At 34.3% G+C, this 12,177-nt stretch overlaps 1 protein-coding gene across 1 annotated transcript in view; it reads right to left on the bottom strand.

The window, feature by feature from the left end:
- The window catches only part of ART3 (ADP-ribosyltransferase 3 (inactive)), a 112,913-nt gene that overhangs the window by 96,640 nt on the left and 4,096 nt on the right, over positions 1 to 12,177 (bottom strand). The gene's annotated exons all lie outside the window — the stretch shown is intronic.

Genomic DNA, 12,177 nt, shown 5'->3' with positions numbered 1-12,177 from the left:
ATCCTGAGAATCAACTTTCTATGAGACATTTCCAACTGGATAAATCATAGGAAGATCAAACTCCAAAATATCTTAATTCCTCTCTCCCCCAGATCTATTTCTCCTCCTCTATTCTATACCCCAGTTTAACAGCACCATCATCCACTCAGTTCCCCAAACAGAAATCTGGGAGTAATTCTACTCTCCTTCTCCCTCATCTCCCATATCCAATTAATCACTAAGAAGGTATTTCCAATGCATTTAGTTAACAAATTACTAGTATCTAGAACATATAAAGAACTCCTATGAATAAAAAAGGAAAAGGTAGACCACCAGTTGAAAAACAAGAAACAGAAACGAATAGGAATTTCAAAAAAGAAAAAAGCACAAGCCTTAACATATGAAAAAATGCTCAACTTCATTAGTAATCAGGGACATGTATATTCAAACCATTAAGGCATACTATTCCATACCACCAGACTAGAAAAAATCTTTAAGTTGGGTAATACCAAGTGTCAGGAAGGTATCTAGAGCAATGAGGAATGCCCTTCCACTTCTAGTGGAAGAGAAAATACCTATGACTACTATAAAAACCAATTTAGTATATCTTATACAACTTAACATGGGCACACTCTATGCCCTAGCAATTCTACTACTATGTATACACCATAGATAAATTCTTACATATGACATATACGAGAGAATGTTACAGCAGCATTGTTTGTAATGATAAAACTCTGGCTATAAATCCAAATGTCCATAAATAGAGTAGATAAGTAAATTAGGTATGTTAATTCAATGGACTATCACACAATGTGGAAATAAATGAAATACAACTCTACACATTAACACGGATGAATTTCAAAAATAATTCTGCACAAAAGAAGCATCACAGAAAAGTACACGCAGCATGATTCCATTTACTATAAAGTTTTTAAGCAGGCAATGTAAACGCTGTGCACAGACCTTTGAACAACATGAGTTTGAACTACGTGGGTCCACTTATAGTTCTTTCAACACATACTACATGATCCACAGTTGGCTGAATCCACAGATGCGGAACCACAGATACAGAGAGCTGACTGTAAAGTTATACATGGATTTTCAACTGTAGTGGGGACGGTTGGTGCCCCTAATCCCTGCGTTGTTCAAGGGTCAGCTGTATTTGGGAGTAAAGACATATATGATGAAAACAAAAAACAAAGGAATGATTCCCATAAAATTCAAGATGGTGGTTATTTCAGGAGGCAAAAAGGAAACACAATCAGGGAAGAGCACATAAGGAGCTTCTGGACTAGGTAAAGTTCTATTTCTTATCCAGGTAATGGGTGCATGAGAATTTGCTCTTTAATCTGTACTGAAACATTTTAATTTCTTAATAAATGCTCTATGTTACAGTCTAAGTTTTCTACAAAGAATATTTTTTACTGTCTTTAAGTAGAAGAAAAAAATTAAAAGAAATTGAAACTAATTTTCAAAGATTGAATTTTAAGTGCCAATCTTAAAAGGCTAGAGTTTATGTTCTCAGTGACCTTCATGAAAACTAATCATCTCTGAAAAAGATCTGAACTGAAAACAGTCTCACAGATACCAAAACGTCTTTCTCCACACTAGACTAAAACTTAATGGCTTGTGTTAAATAAAAATTATTGATCTACTAGTGAATATATTTCAGGTCACCAGATAATAATGTGTGGTCACCCTGCTTACTCTCTTGCCTGCTACAGTTTATTCACTACACAACAGCCAGTTATTTATAAAACATAAGATTATGGCTCTCCCCTGATTTCATCTTCCAATAGCACTCCACCACACTTTAAATGAAATCCAAAATTCATCACAGCCTGTAAGGCTCTGCATAGCATAACTCTCCCACTTTATTCCTACCACTCTCTGCCTCCACCTTTCTACTCCAATTATACTGGCCTCCGACTGCTGCTCAAGTACAGCAAAAGTACTCCCATCACTTCCACACTCACTCCCTCACTTCATTCCTTAACTCTGTTCAAGTATCACCTTCTCAGAGAAGGCTTTCCTCACCAACCTATTGAAAATAGCACCATTCCTATCACTCTCAGTCTAATTATTCTTTCTTATAGCTTTTATCACTATCTGTAAACAAAGCTGATCTTTGAACATTTCAGCAGTTAGGCATACCAACCTCCACCAACACAGACAAAAATCCAAGTGTAACTGTCTAGTTGGCCCTCCAGTTCCATGGTCCCCTGTATCCACAGTTCCACATCCATGGATTCAACCAACCAGGGAACAGTGTAGAACTGCAGTACTTATTGAAAACAATCTGCTTATAAGTGGACTCATGCAGTTCAAATCCATGTCGTTCAAGGGTCAACTGTGTATATTTATCGGTTTATTCTCTATCCCGACAAAGCTGTATAAAAGCTGGGACTACACCTGTCTAACTTACATTGTATCCATAGTATTGACAGGAACATTGGGTGCACCATAATGCTCAACAAATACCTGTTGACTGAATGAGTAACTGAATTACTGAAATTTGCCATAGCTAGAATCCTTTGGAAATCAGCATTCTCTCCAAAGACAGGCTAACTTTCCAAAGACATTAGATAACTCTTAAACCTTAGGAGAAAGTAAACTTGGAAATAAAGAGAAGCTTACTACTTTTGTTGAATCACCAGATAGGCACAAAAAGAACGATGGCCTTCTCCCATTACAATATTCAATATGTGTATTAGCAATCTGTTTACTAGACTAGGAGAGACCCCTATGTAAGAAGGGAATTAAGGTTTTTAAGGAGGAGCTTACATGACTTTTAAAGATAAAAGTGCTTTAAAACTAAGTTTAATGTTTTAATAGCAGCAACAGCTGTTAAGAGGAGGGGAAATCCATGCTCCTCAGGGTTTCATTCTGAGAGACACTTCTTTCAAAATCAAAACTAATTTGTATTATTTTCACTTGTGATAGAAACAAGCATGTTGTTTACATATTATGCAACATTCTCCCAGGACACTCAAATCTAATTAGAGACACTATGGCATGGCCATCTCGTTTCCTTGGCTCAGATGCAAGAGAGAAATTCCTTCAGTTAACTTTAGAATGGGAAAGGAGGATAAAAGAAAAGAAGACGAAAAAAGTTTAACACCAACCTGAGCTTAAGGAAAGTTAAAAAGTCTTTGCAATGCCATCATTCCCCAAGCAGAAGACTTTTATCTTGGAATGTGTGGTTTTTAGGGTTCAACAACTTCCCAAAATTGTAATTAAAATGTATAAATGTTCACATATCCTTACCTTTTAATAGAGTCTCATAGAGTTCTATAACCTACAAAAGGTTAAAAACCATGAATCATTCACCACAGGCCTTGAACAGACCATATTAGTTTACAGAACAGTCACATCAGATGATAGGGACATCAGTTATGTACTTCATATCTGTGTAATCTTACATGCAAAAGACACTGGAAATTTCTGGCTAGTTTGGTGATTTACTTAAGAAACCTGAACTGACATCACAAGCTGTGGGCCCTAAATGAGATATTAATAGTTCTTATTTCCAAGGTATTCCTAGAATTTCAAGACTATCTGGTCTATTTTACTAACCATAATAACACTTTTTTACTTCTAGAAGCACTGAAGTACAAACTTGCTCTGTTGTTAGAAACTAAAGACCTCCTTCAAATTACATGATCACAAAAAACAAAAAGAACTCAAGCATAATACAAAAGAAAATCATCAAACCAAGAAAAAAGAAACAAAGAAGAAATACAGTATCAACTAGAAAACAAGGTTGTAAAATTGCAATAAACACATATCTATCAATAATTACCATTAATGTCAATGGACTAAATGCTCCAATCAAAAGGCATATAGTGGCAGACTGGGTAATAAAATAAGAGTCTACAATACACTACCTATAAGAGACCCACTATAGGGTGATGGACACACATAGACTGAAAGTGAAGGAATGGAAAAAGATACTACCTGAAAATGGAAATGACAAGTGAGTGTAGCAGTACTCATATCAGACAAAACAGACTTTAAAACAAAAGCAGTAAAGAAAGATAAAGAAGGATACTAAATAAGGATAAAAAGATCAACACAAGTAAGGGACATTATACTCATTAACATATATGCACCCAATATAAGAGCACCTAAATACATAAAACAAATATTAACATACATAAAGGAGAAACTGGTGGGAATACAATTAATAGTAGATTTTAACACCCCACAAACATCAATGAACAGATATTCCAGACAGAAAATCAGTAAGGCAACAGAGATCCTAAATGACACAAAAGAACAGTTAGACTCAATTGATATTTTCATGATATTACATTAAAAAAAGGGAAAACAAAATATACATTCTTTTCAAGTGTACACGGAACATTCCCTAGAATAGATCACATACTTGGCCACAAAATAAACCTTAACAAATTTAAGAGGATAGAAATTATTTCAAGCATCTCTTCTGATCACCAACATCATGAAACTAGAAATCAACAACAGAAAGAGAAACAAGGAAAAAAGGACTGCATGGCTATTAAACAATATGCTATTAAAAACCCATGGGTCAACCATGAAATCAAAGAGGAAACTTAAAAATACCTTGAGACAAATGACAATGGAAACACAACCACACAAAATCTATGGGATGCAGCAAAAGCAGTCCTAAAAGGGAAGATGATAGCGATACGGACCTTCATCAAAAAACAAGAAAAATCTCAAATAAACAACCTAATCTACCACCTAAAAGAATTAGAAAAGGAAGAACAAACAAAACGTAAAGTCAGCAGGAAACAAATAATAAAGATCAGGGAAGAAGTAAATAAATAGAAATTTCTTAAAATAATAGAAAAATTAATAAAACCAAGAGCTGGTTTTTGGAAAGAGTAAACAAAATTGACAAGCCTCTGGCTAGGTTCACCAAGAAGAAAAGAGACAGTACCTAAATAAAATAAGAAATGAAAGAGGAGAAATTACAACCAATACCATAACAAAACAAAACAAAAAGATCATAAGAGAACACTACGAAAAATTGTATGCCAGCTTTGGACAACCTAGAAGAAATAGACAAGTTTCTAAAAACACACAGTCCACCAAAACTGAATCAAGAAGAAATAAATAATTTGAACAGACTAATTACTAGAAGTGAAATAGAATCTGTAATTTAAAAAACTCCCTGCAAACAAAGTCCAGGACCAGATAGCTTCACTGGGGAATTCTACCAAACATACAAAGAACTTATACTGATCCTTCTCAAACTCTTCTAAAAGACTGAAGAGGAGGGAACACTCCCAAACTCATTCTATGAAGCCAACCATTATCCTGATACCAAAACCAGACAAAGACATGGCCAAAAAAAGAAAACTGTAGGCCAATATTTTTGATGACTATAGGTGGAAAAATTCTCAACAAAATACTAGCAAACTGAATCAAACAACACATAAAAAAGATTATACACTATGATCAAGTTGGATTCATCCCAGGGTCACTGTGATGGTTCAACATACACAAATCAATGTGATACACCGTATCAACAAAAGAAAAGAAAAAAAATCATGATCATCTCAACAGATGTAGAAAAAGCATCTGATAAAATTCAACATCTATTCATTATTCAACATCCATTCCACTCTTACCAGAGTGGGTCCAGAGGGAACATATCTCAACCTAATAAAAACTATATATGACAAACCCACAGCCAACATAATACTCAAGGGTGAAAAGCTGAAAGCCTTCCTACTAAAATCTTGAACAAGGATGCCCACTCCCATCACTTCTATTCAACAAACTACTGGAAATCCTAGCCAAAGCAATTAGACAAGAAAAAGAAATTAAAGGGATCCAAATTGGAAGAAAGAGGTAAAAATTTTACTATATGCAGATGACATGATACTATATATGAAAAACCCTGAAGACTCCACAAAAACCACTAGAGCTGATAAATTCAGCAAGGTAGCAGGTTACAAGATTAACATACAGAAATCCATTGCATTTCTTTCCATTGACAATGAAATAACAGAAGTGAAAAAAAAAATCCCTTTTAAAATCAGAAAAAAAAAACCTTAGGAATAAACCTAACCAAGGAGGTGAAAAACTTATACACTGAAAACTATAAAACACTGATAAAATTAAAGATGATTTTTAAAAATGGGAAGATATCCCACGCTCTCAGATTCGAAGAATTAATATTGTTAAAATGGCCATACTACCCAAAGCAATCTACAGATTTAATGCAATCACTATCAAATTACCCAGGACATTTTTCACAGAATTAGAATAAATAATCCTGAAATTTATAGGGAATCAGAAAAGAAAAAAAGGAATATCAAAGCAATACTGAAGGAAAAGAATGAAGCTGGAGGTATAAGCCTCCCAGATTTTAGACAATACTACAATTTACTATTAAATACCACAGTAATTAAAACAGCATGATATTGCACAAAAACAGACATATGGATCAATGGAACAGAACAGAGTGCCCAGAAATAAATCCACACACCTATGGTCAAATAATTTGCTACAAAGGAGGCAAGAATATACAATGGAAGGATAGTCCCTTTGGCAAGTGGTGTTGGGAAAGCTGGACAGCCACATGTAAATCAATGAAGTTAGAATACTATCTCACATATGACACAAAAATAAACTCAGAATGGTTTAAAGACTTAAACATAACACCAGATACCATAAATCTCCTAGAAGAGAACATAGACAAAACATTCTGTGACATGAATCCTAACAATGTTTTCCTAGGTCAGTCTACTAAGGTAATAGGCATACAAGCGAAAACAAACAAATGGGACCTAATTAAACTTATAAGCTTTTCCACAGCAAGGAAAACCATAAACAAAATGAAAAGACAATCTACGGACTGGGAGAAAATATTTACAAACAATGCGACTGACAAGGGCTTAAATTCTGGAATATACAAACAGATCATACAACTCAATAACAAAAAAAACAAACAAACAACCCAATCAATAAATGGGCAGGAGACCTAAACAGATATTTCTTCCATGAAGACATACAGATGGCCAATAGGCACATGAAGACACACAATATCGCTAATTATTGAAAAAATGCAACTTAAAACTACAATGAGCTATCACCTCACACCCATCAGAATGGCCATCATTAAAAAGTCCACAAATAACAAATGCTGGAGAGGATGTGGAGAAGAAGGAACCCCACTACACTGCTGGTGGGAATTTAAATCGGTGCAGCCACTATGGAAAACAATATGCCTAATTATTTCCCCTACACCCCCCCCAAAAAAAAGTGTTAAAGGAAGTTTTAAAAAGAAAAAAAAATAAGTTTGTGTGATTAAAAAACAGAAGACACATGGGAAAACAATATAGAGATCCCCTAAAAACCTAAAAGTGGAGTTACCATATGATCCCACAATCCCACTCCCAGGCATATATCCTGAGAAAACTCCAAATTGAAAAGACACATGGACCCCAAGGTTCACAGTAGCATTATTTACAATAGCCAAGGCATGGAAGCAACCTAGATGTCCACTGACAGCTGACTGGATAAAGAAGTTGTGAAATACATATGCAATAAAATACTACTCAGCCATAAAAAAGAATGAAATAATGCCATTTGCAGCAACTTTGATAGACCTAGAGATTATCATACTAAGTGAAGTCAGATGGACAAAGACAAATATCATATGAAATCACTTATATATGGAATCTAAAAAAAAATACAAATGAACTTAGTTATAAAACAGAAAGAGACTCACAGACATAAAATAAGCTTATGGTTACCAAAGGGGGAAAGGGAGAGGGATAAATTAGGAGTTTGAGATTAGCAGATACAAACTAATATATACAGAATAGATAAACGACAAGGTCCTATTATATAGCACAGGGAACTATATTCAATAACTTGTAATAACCTATAATGAAAAAGAATATACATATGTATAATGGAATCACTCTGCTGTACACCAAAAAACAAACACATTATAAATCAACTACACTTCAATTAAAAAATTATTACATGAGATAAAAGGGAAACATTGCTGGAATATTTTCAATTCAATCAAATTCAACTTAGTAAATACTTACTGTGTACCCACCATCTTCAAGCTCCAATGGGGCAAACAAAGATAATCAAGATGGTATATAACCTTAAAATTATCATCTAACTGAGGAAACAGAGCAGATTTATAAACCAAGTATCACCAGCAACAAAAGGTAGGAAACTCTAATATTCATATAACCAGTATTTTAAGTAACACTGATCAAAAAAGAAATTGCTTGAAGTGATAACATTTTAGAAATAGTTAATAGAAATACAATATGTTGAATTCAAAGGAACATGTAAATATCACTAAAACACTACACAGATACAAACAAGTTAAATTTTTAAAGATGAAATTAAAGAATGCTTATATTCTTGCAATCATGGCAGATAAACAGAAATCGAAGTCATATTTTGACTAAATGGAATAAAGGGTAAAATTGAGACTAAATTATGAATGCACCACTCTAAATTGTGTAGCTAACAGGACTTATCTTGTTAATGATGATATTATTAAGAAAAACCTACTTAGGGACGAGTCAACCATAAGCAGAGGAAGAATAATATACGGTCTAGCTAGCTCCACCTCAGAAGTAGTACTTGGGAGGAGTTTGGAAGGCTTTTGTACAATGAACAAGGATAGTCCTGTTAAATGGTAAACTGAGGCACGTACATTGAAATTTTTCAAAAGTTTATTTGAGCATACATTAATTCAAATCCAGCAGTGCCAAACTAAAGGTGATTAGAAACACTCCAATGACAGGCTCTACAGGAGAGGTTTTTATAGAGAAAAAGTGGGAGCAAAGCAAGGAGATTATCTGATTGGCTATAATTTAAGCCGTTGCTTTACTTAGGAAAGCCTACTTGGTTGGTTGTGATTGGTTGTCTTAAGTTTCATTTTCTCAGATTCAAGAGTACTGACTCTGGTTTAGGTTTTGGTTTGCTTGTGCAGATTGCCAAGGCATTAGAGCCACTGCAATCTAATGGTCTCCTTGTTTAATTACTTGAACAATTAGGAATTATACTAAATATGTATGTTAATAAATTCAGGCCTTGCAGAGCAATTATATTTCCTGATGACTAATCAGTATAAATTAATGAAATGCACGTGGATCCATGTTGTCTCATCTATCTTTGTTGATGCTTGTCATTACTGAGAAGGAACACTGATTAGAATAGGATAAAAGAGTCAATGTTATAAATTCTAAAATAAGTGTAATAGTTATTCAGGAAAAGGAGAAATGACCTAGGGCTGTGGTGTGTTCAGGGAAGATCTGACAAAGAAAGGAGAATATGAAGTACTTGTCTGTTAAAGTAATTGAACTCTAAGTGAAATTCTTATTGAGGAACTTGTAGAAGTTCAGCCTGGCCAGAGAGCAAGAATCACAGAATCAGCATTGTAGACAAACACCATCCATATACACACAAAGACTTCTGTAAATAGCTCAACATATCTCTGAGACTAAGTAAAACAATTACTTAGCTTGGAGGGAAAGAATGGATTGAGATAGAAAATACCAGAAACATTACAATATCAAGTCACAGATCATTAGATACTGAAGTATCGCATACATGTTTTGGAATATAAAAACAAAGCCTAATTAAATTAGAATTACACATTTTTGGGAAAACAGAAGTATAAGTAATAACATAATGTATACATCTAGCTAAATCACTGAAAATAAAAATTCACAATTAAAGTAACAACAAATAAATTTTCACAAATTACACAAGTAACCACAAAGCCTCATTAACAAATATCACAAATACCTGAGGAGAAAAGTAAGACAGAAAATATCCACAATGGCAGACACTATACTATGAGTTGAAATATTAGAGCACAATTTTCAACTGGGAGCACTAACATCACTCCTACCAGCAAGTACATTTCAATCTTGGAGTGAGTAGCAAATACAGTTTCAAATCCCCAATCTTGTAATTTTAAAAACAAAACAGTAACAACTATTATTTTTGTAATAAAAACTACAAAAAACAAAGTTTATACAATCCTCTTGGCTCGCAGGAATTCTCAGAAGGTAGAATTAAAAAATTTTGAGTAAGCCTTAGTATAAAAGCTATATATTAACATTTGCTTACTATGAACATAGTAGGCATTTTTTGTCTCAAAGGAAGTATATGTTTTATTTTAAAATCAAGTTTGAATTCTGTGGTACTATATAGTGCAATACAAAAGGGGCTCTTAGTTTCCAAAAGCTAAGTTTTGTTGCATTTGCTATTTCATCTGTTTCATGACTTGCAGATCCTCTTGATTCTGCAAGGTGGAAATGAGGACATATTCAACCAGTTTAGATTCTGACTTGAGGTACCAATAAGTGGTGGGATCAGAAGGGAACAGTTACTAGGCTGTTGGCACTGACATGTAAACAATGAACAAAATATTTACTTGTTTCTAGTATAAATTAAATATATATTGCAAAGGATAAAATCTAATTTCCTCATTTTGAGAGAAGAAATCCGAAAGTAATTTTTGGTATTCAGCTTTGACTCACGCCTCAAAAATAACTTCCTGAAACTTACTTGAATAAAATTTATCCTAGCATACATGAACAGACTTTGTCTGTCATTCTACTTCTTCTAATCTATATTTAGAGAGATACATCAAGTCACTAGCTGACCAAATGAGATAATGAAACAAATTTCAGTAATCACACATAACAAGAAATACCCACTTTGCAAAAATATTTGGTAAAGTCACAAATGGATGGTTCCAACCATCAACAAACAAAATTAACAATCTCTGAGAAAAGGGAGAATTACATTTCCAGAGGTCCTGTGTTATAATATTCAGAATGTCTGGTTTTCAACAACAACAACAAATAAAACATACAAAGAAACAGGAAAATAGAACCTATTCAGAGGGAAAGAATAAATTGACAGAAAATCATCCCTGAGAAAACTCATTCACTGGACTTGCTAGACAAAGATGTTAAATCAACTGTCTTAAATATGCTCAAATAGCTAAAGAAAACCATGTACAAAGAATATAAGAAAACTGGAGGAAATGATACATAAAGAAAATGAGAGTATCAATAAAGAGAGAGAAATTATAAAAAGGACCCAAATATAAATTCTGGACCTCAAAAGTTAGGAACTGAAATGAAAAATTCACTAGAGGGGCTTACGAGCAGTTTTGACCAGCAGAAGAATGAATCAGCAAATTTGAAAATAGGACAACTGAAATTACTGAGTCTGAGAAGCAGGGGGAAAAAAAACCCAGAGCCTATGGGACCTATGGGATAACCATCATATAAAGCAATATACTTATTATGCAAGTTCTAAAAGGAGGGGGGAAAAAAAGTAAGGGACAGAAAGTATATTCACAGAAATAATGGCTGAAAAATTCCCAAATCTGATGGAATACATGAATGTACATATCCAAGAAACTCATGAACTTCAATCAGGATAAACTCTAAGATATACATAATAATCAAACTGTCAAGATTCAGAGACAAAGAGAGAATCTTGAAAGCACTGAGAGAGAAGTGACTCATCATATACAAAGGATCCTCAATAAGATTAATAGTTGACTTCTCATCAGAAACCAAAGAGACCAGAAAGCAGCAGGATAACCTATTTTAAATGCTGAAACTAAAAACTTGTCAACTAAGAGTTCCACATCTGGCAAAACTATCCTTAAAGAACAAAGGAGAAATAAAGATATTTTCAGATAACAGAAGGTAAGGGAGTTCACTACCATTAGATTTGCCCTACAAGAAATGTTAAAGGGAGTCCTTTAGACTAAAATGAAAGGACACTAGGCAGTAAAATGAAACAGTATGAAAAAACAGAGAATACTGGTAAAGATGACACCACAGTGAAGTAGAAAGAGGAGGAGGAAAAGGAGAAGAAAGGATGGAGGGAGAAGGACATGGAGGTGGAGACACCACCACCTAAGCTATACTGCTGGAGCAGCAGGCCACATGTAGGAGTCTTCAGGGGCCAGTTAACAGCCTGGGCTATACTGCTGAAGAAAGAGGCCACATAGAGGAGGCCTGTGATGCCATTTTGGATATCCAGTCCAATAAAGCCTTCCGATGACTCTAGAACCAGCCACTATCTGATTGCAATGGAGAAAAATCACTATTTAACAAACTTTGGTGGGAGAGTTAGACATTAATTTGGAGATCAAGAAACTTAAATCCACACTTTATATTAGGCAATAAT

This window comes from Camelus dromedarius, chromosome 1, assembly GCF_036321535.1.
Source record: "Camelus dromedarius isolate mCamDro1 chromosome 1, mCamDro1.pat, whole genome shotgun sequence".
Lineage (NCBI taxonomy): Eukaryota > Metazoa > Chordata > Mammalia > Artiodactyla > Camelidae > Camelus > Camelus dromedarius.
Note: the sequence above shows the minus strand (reverse complement) of the source record. Positions and strands in the feature narration are given on the sequence as shown.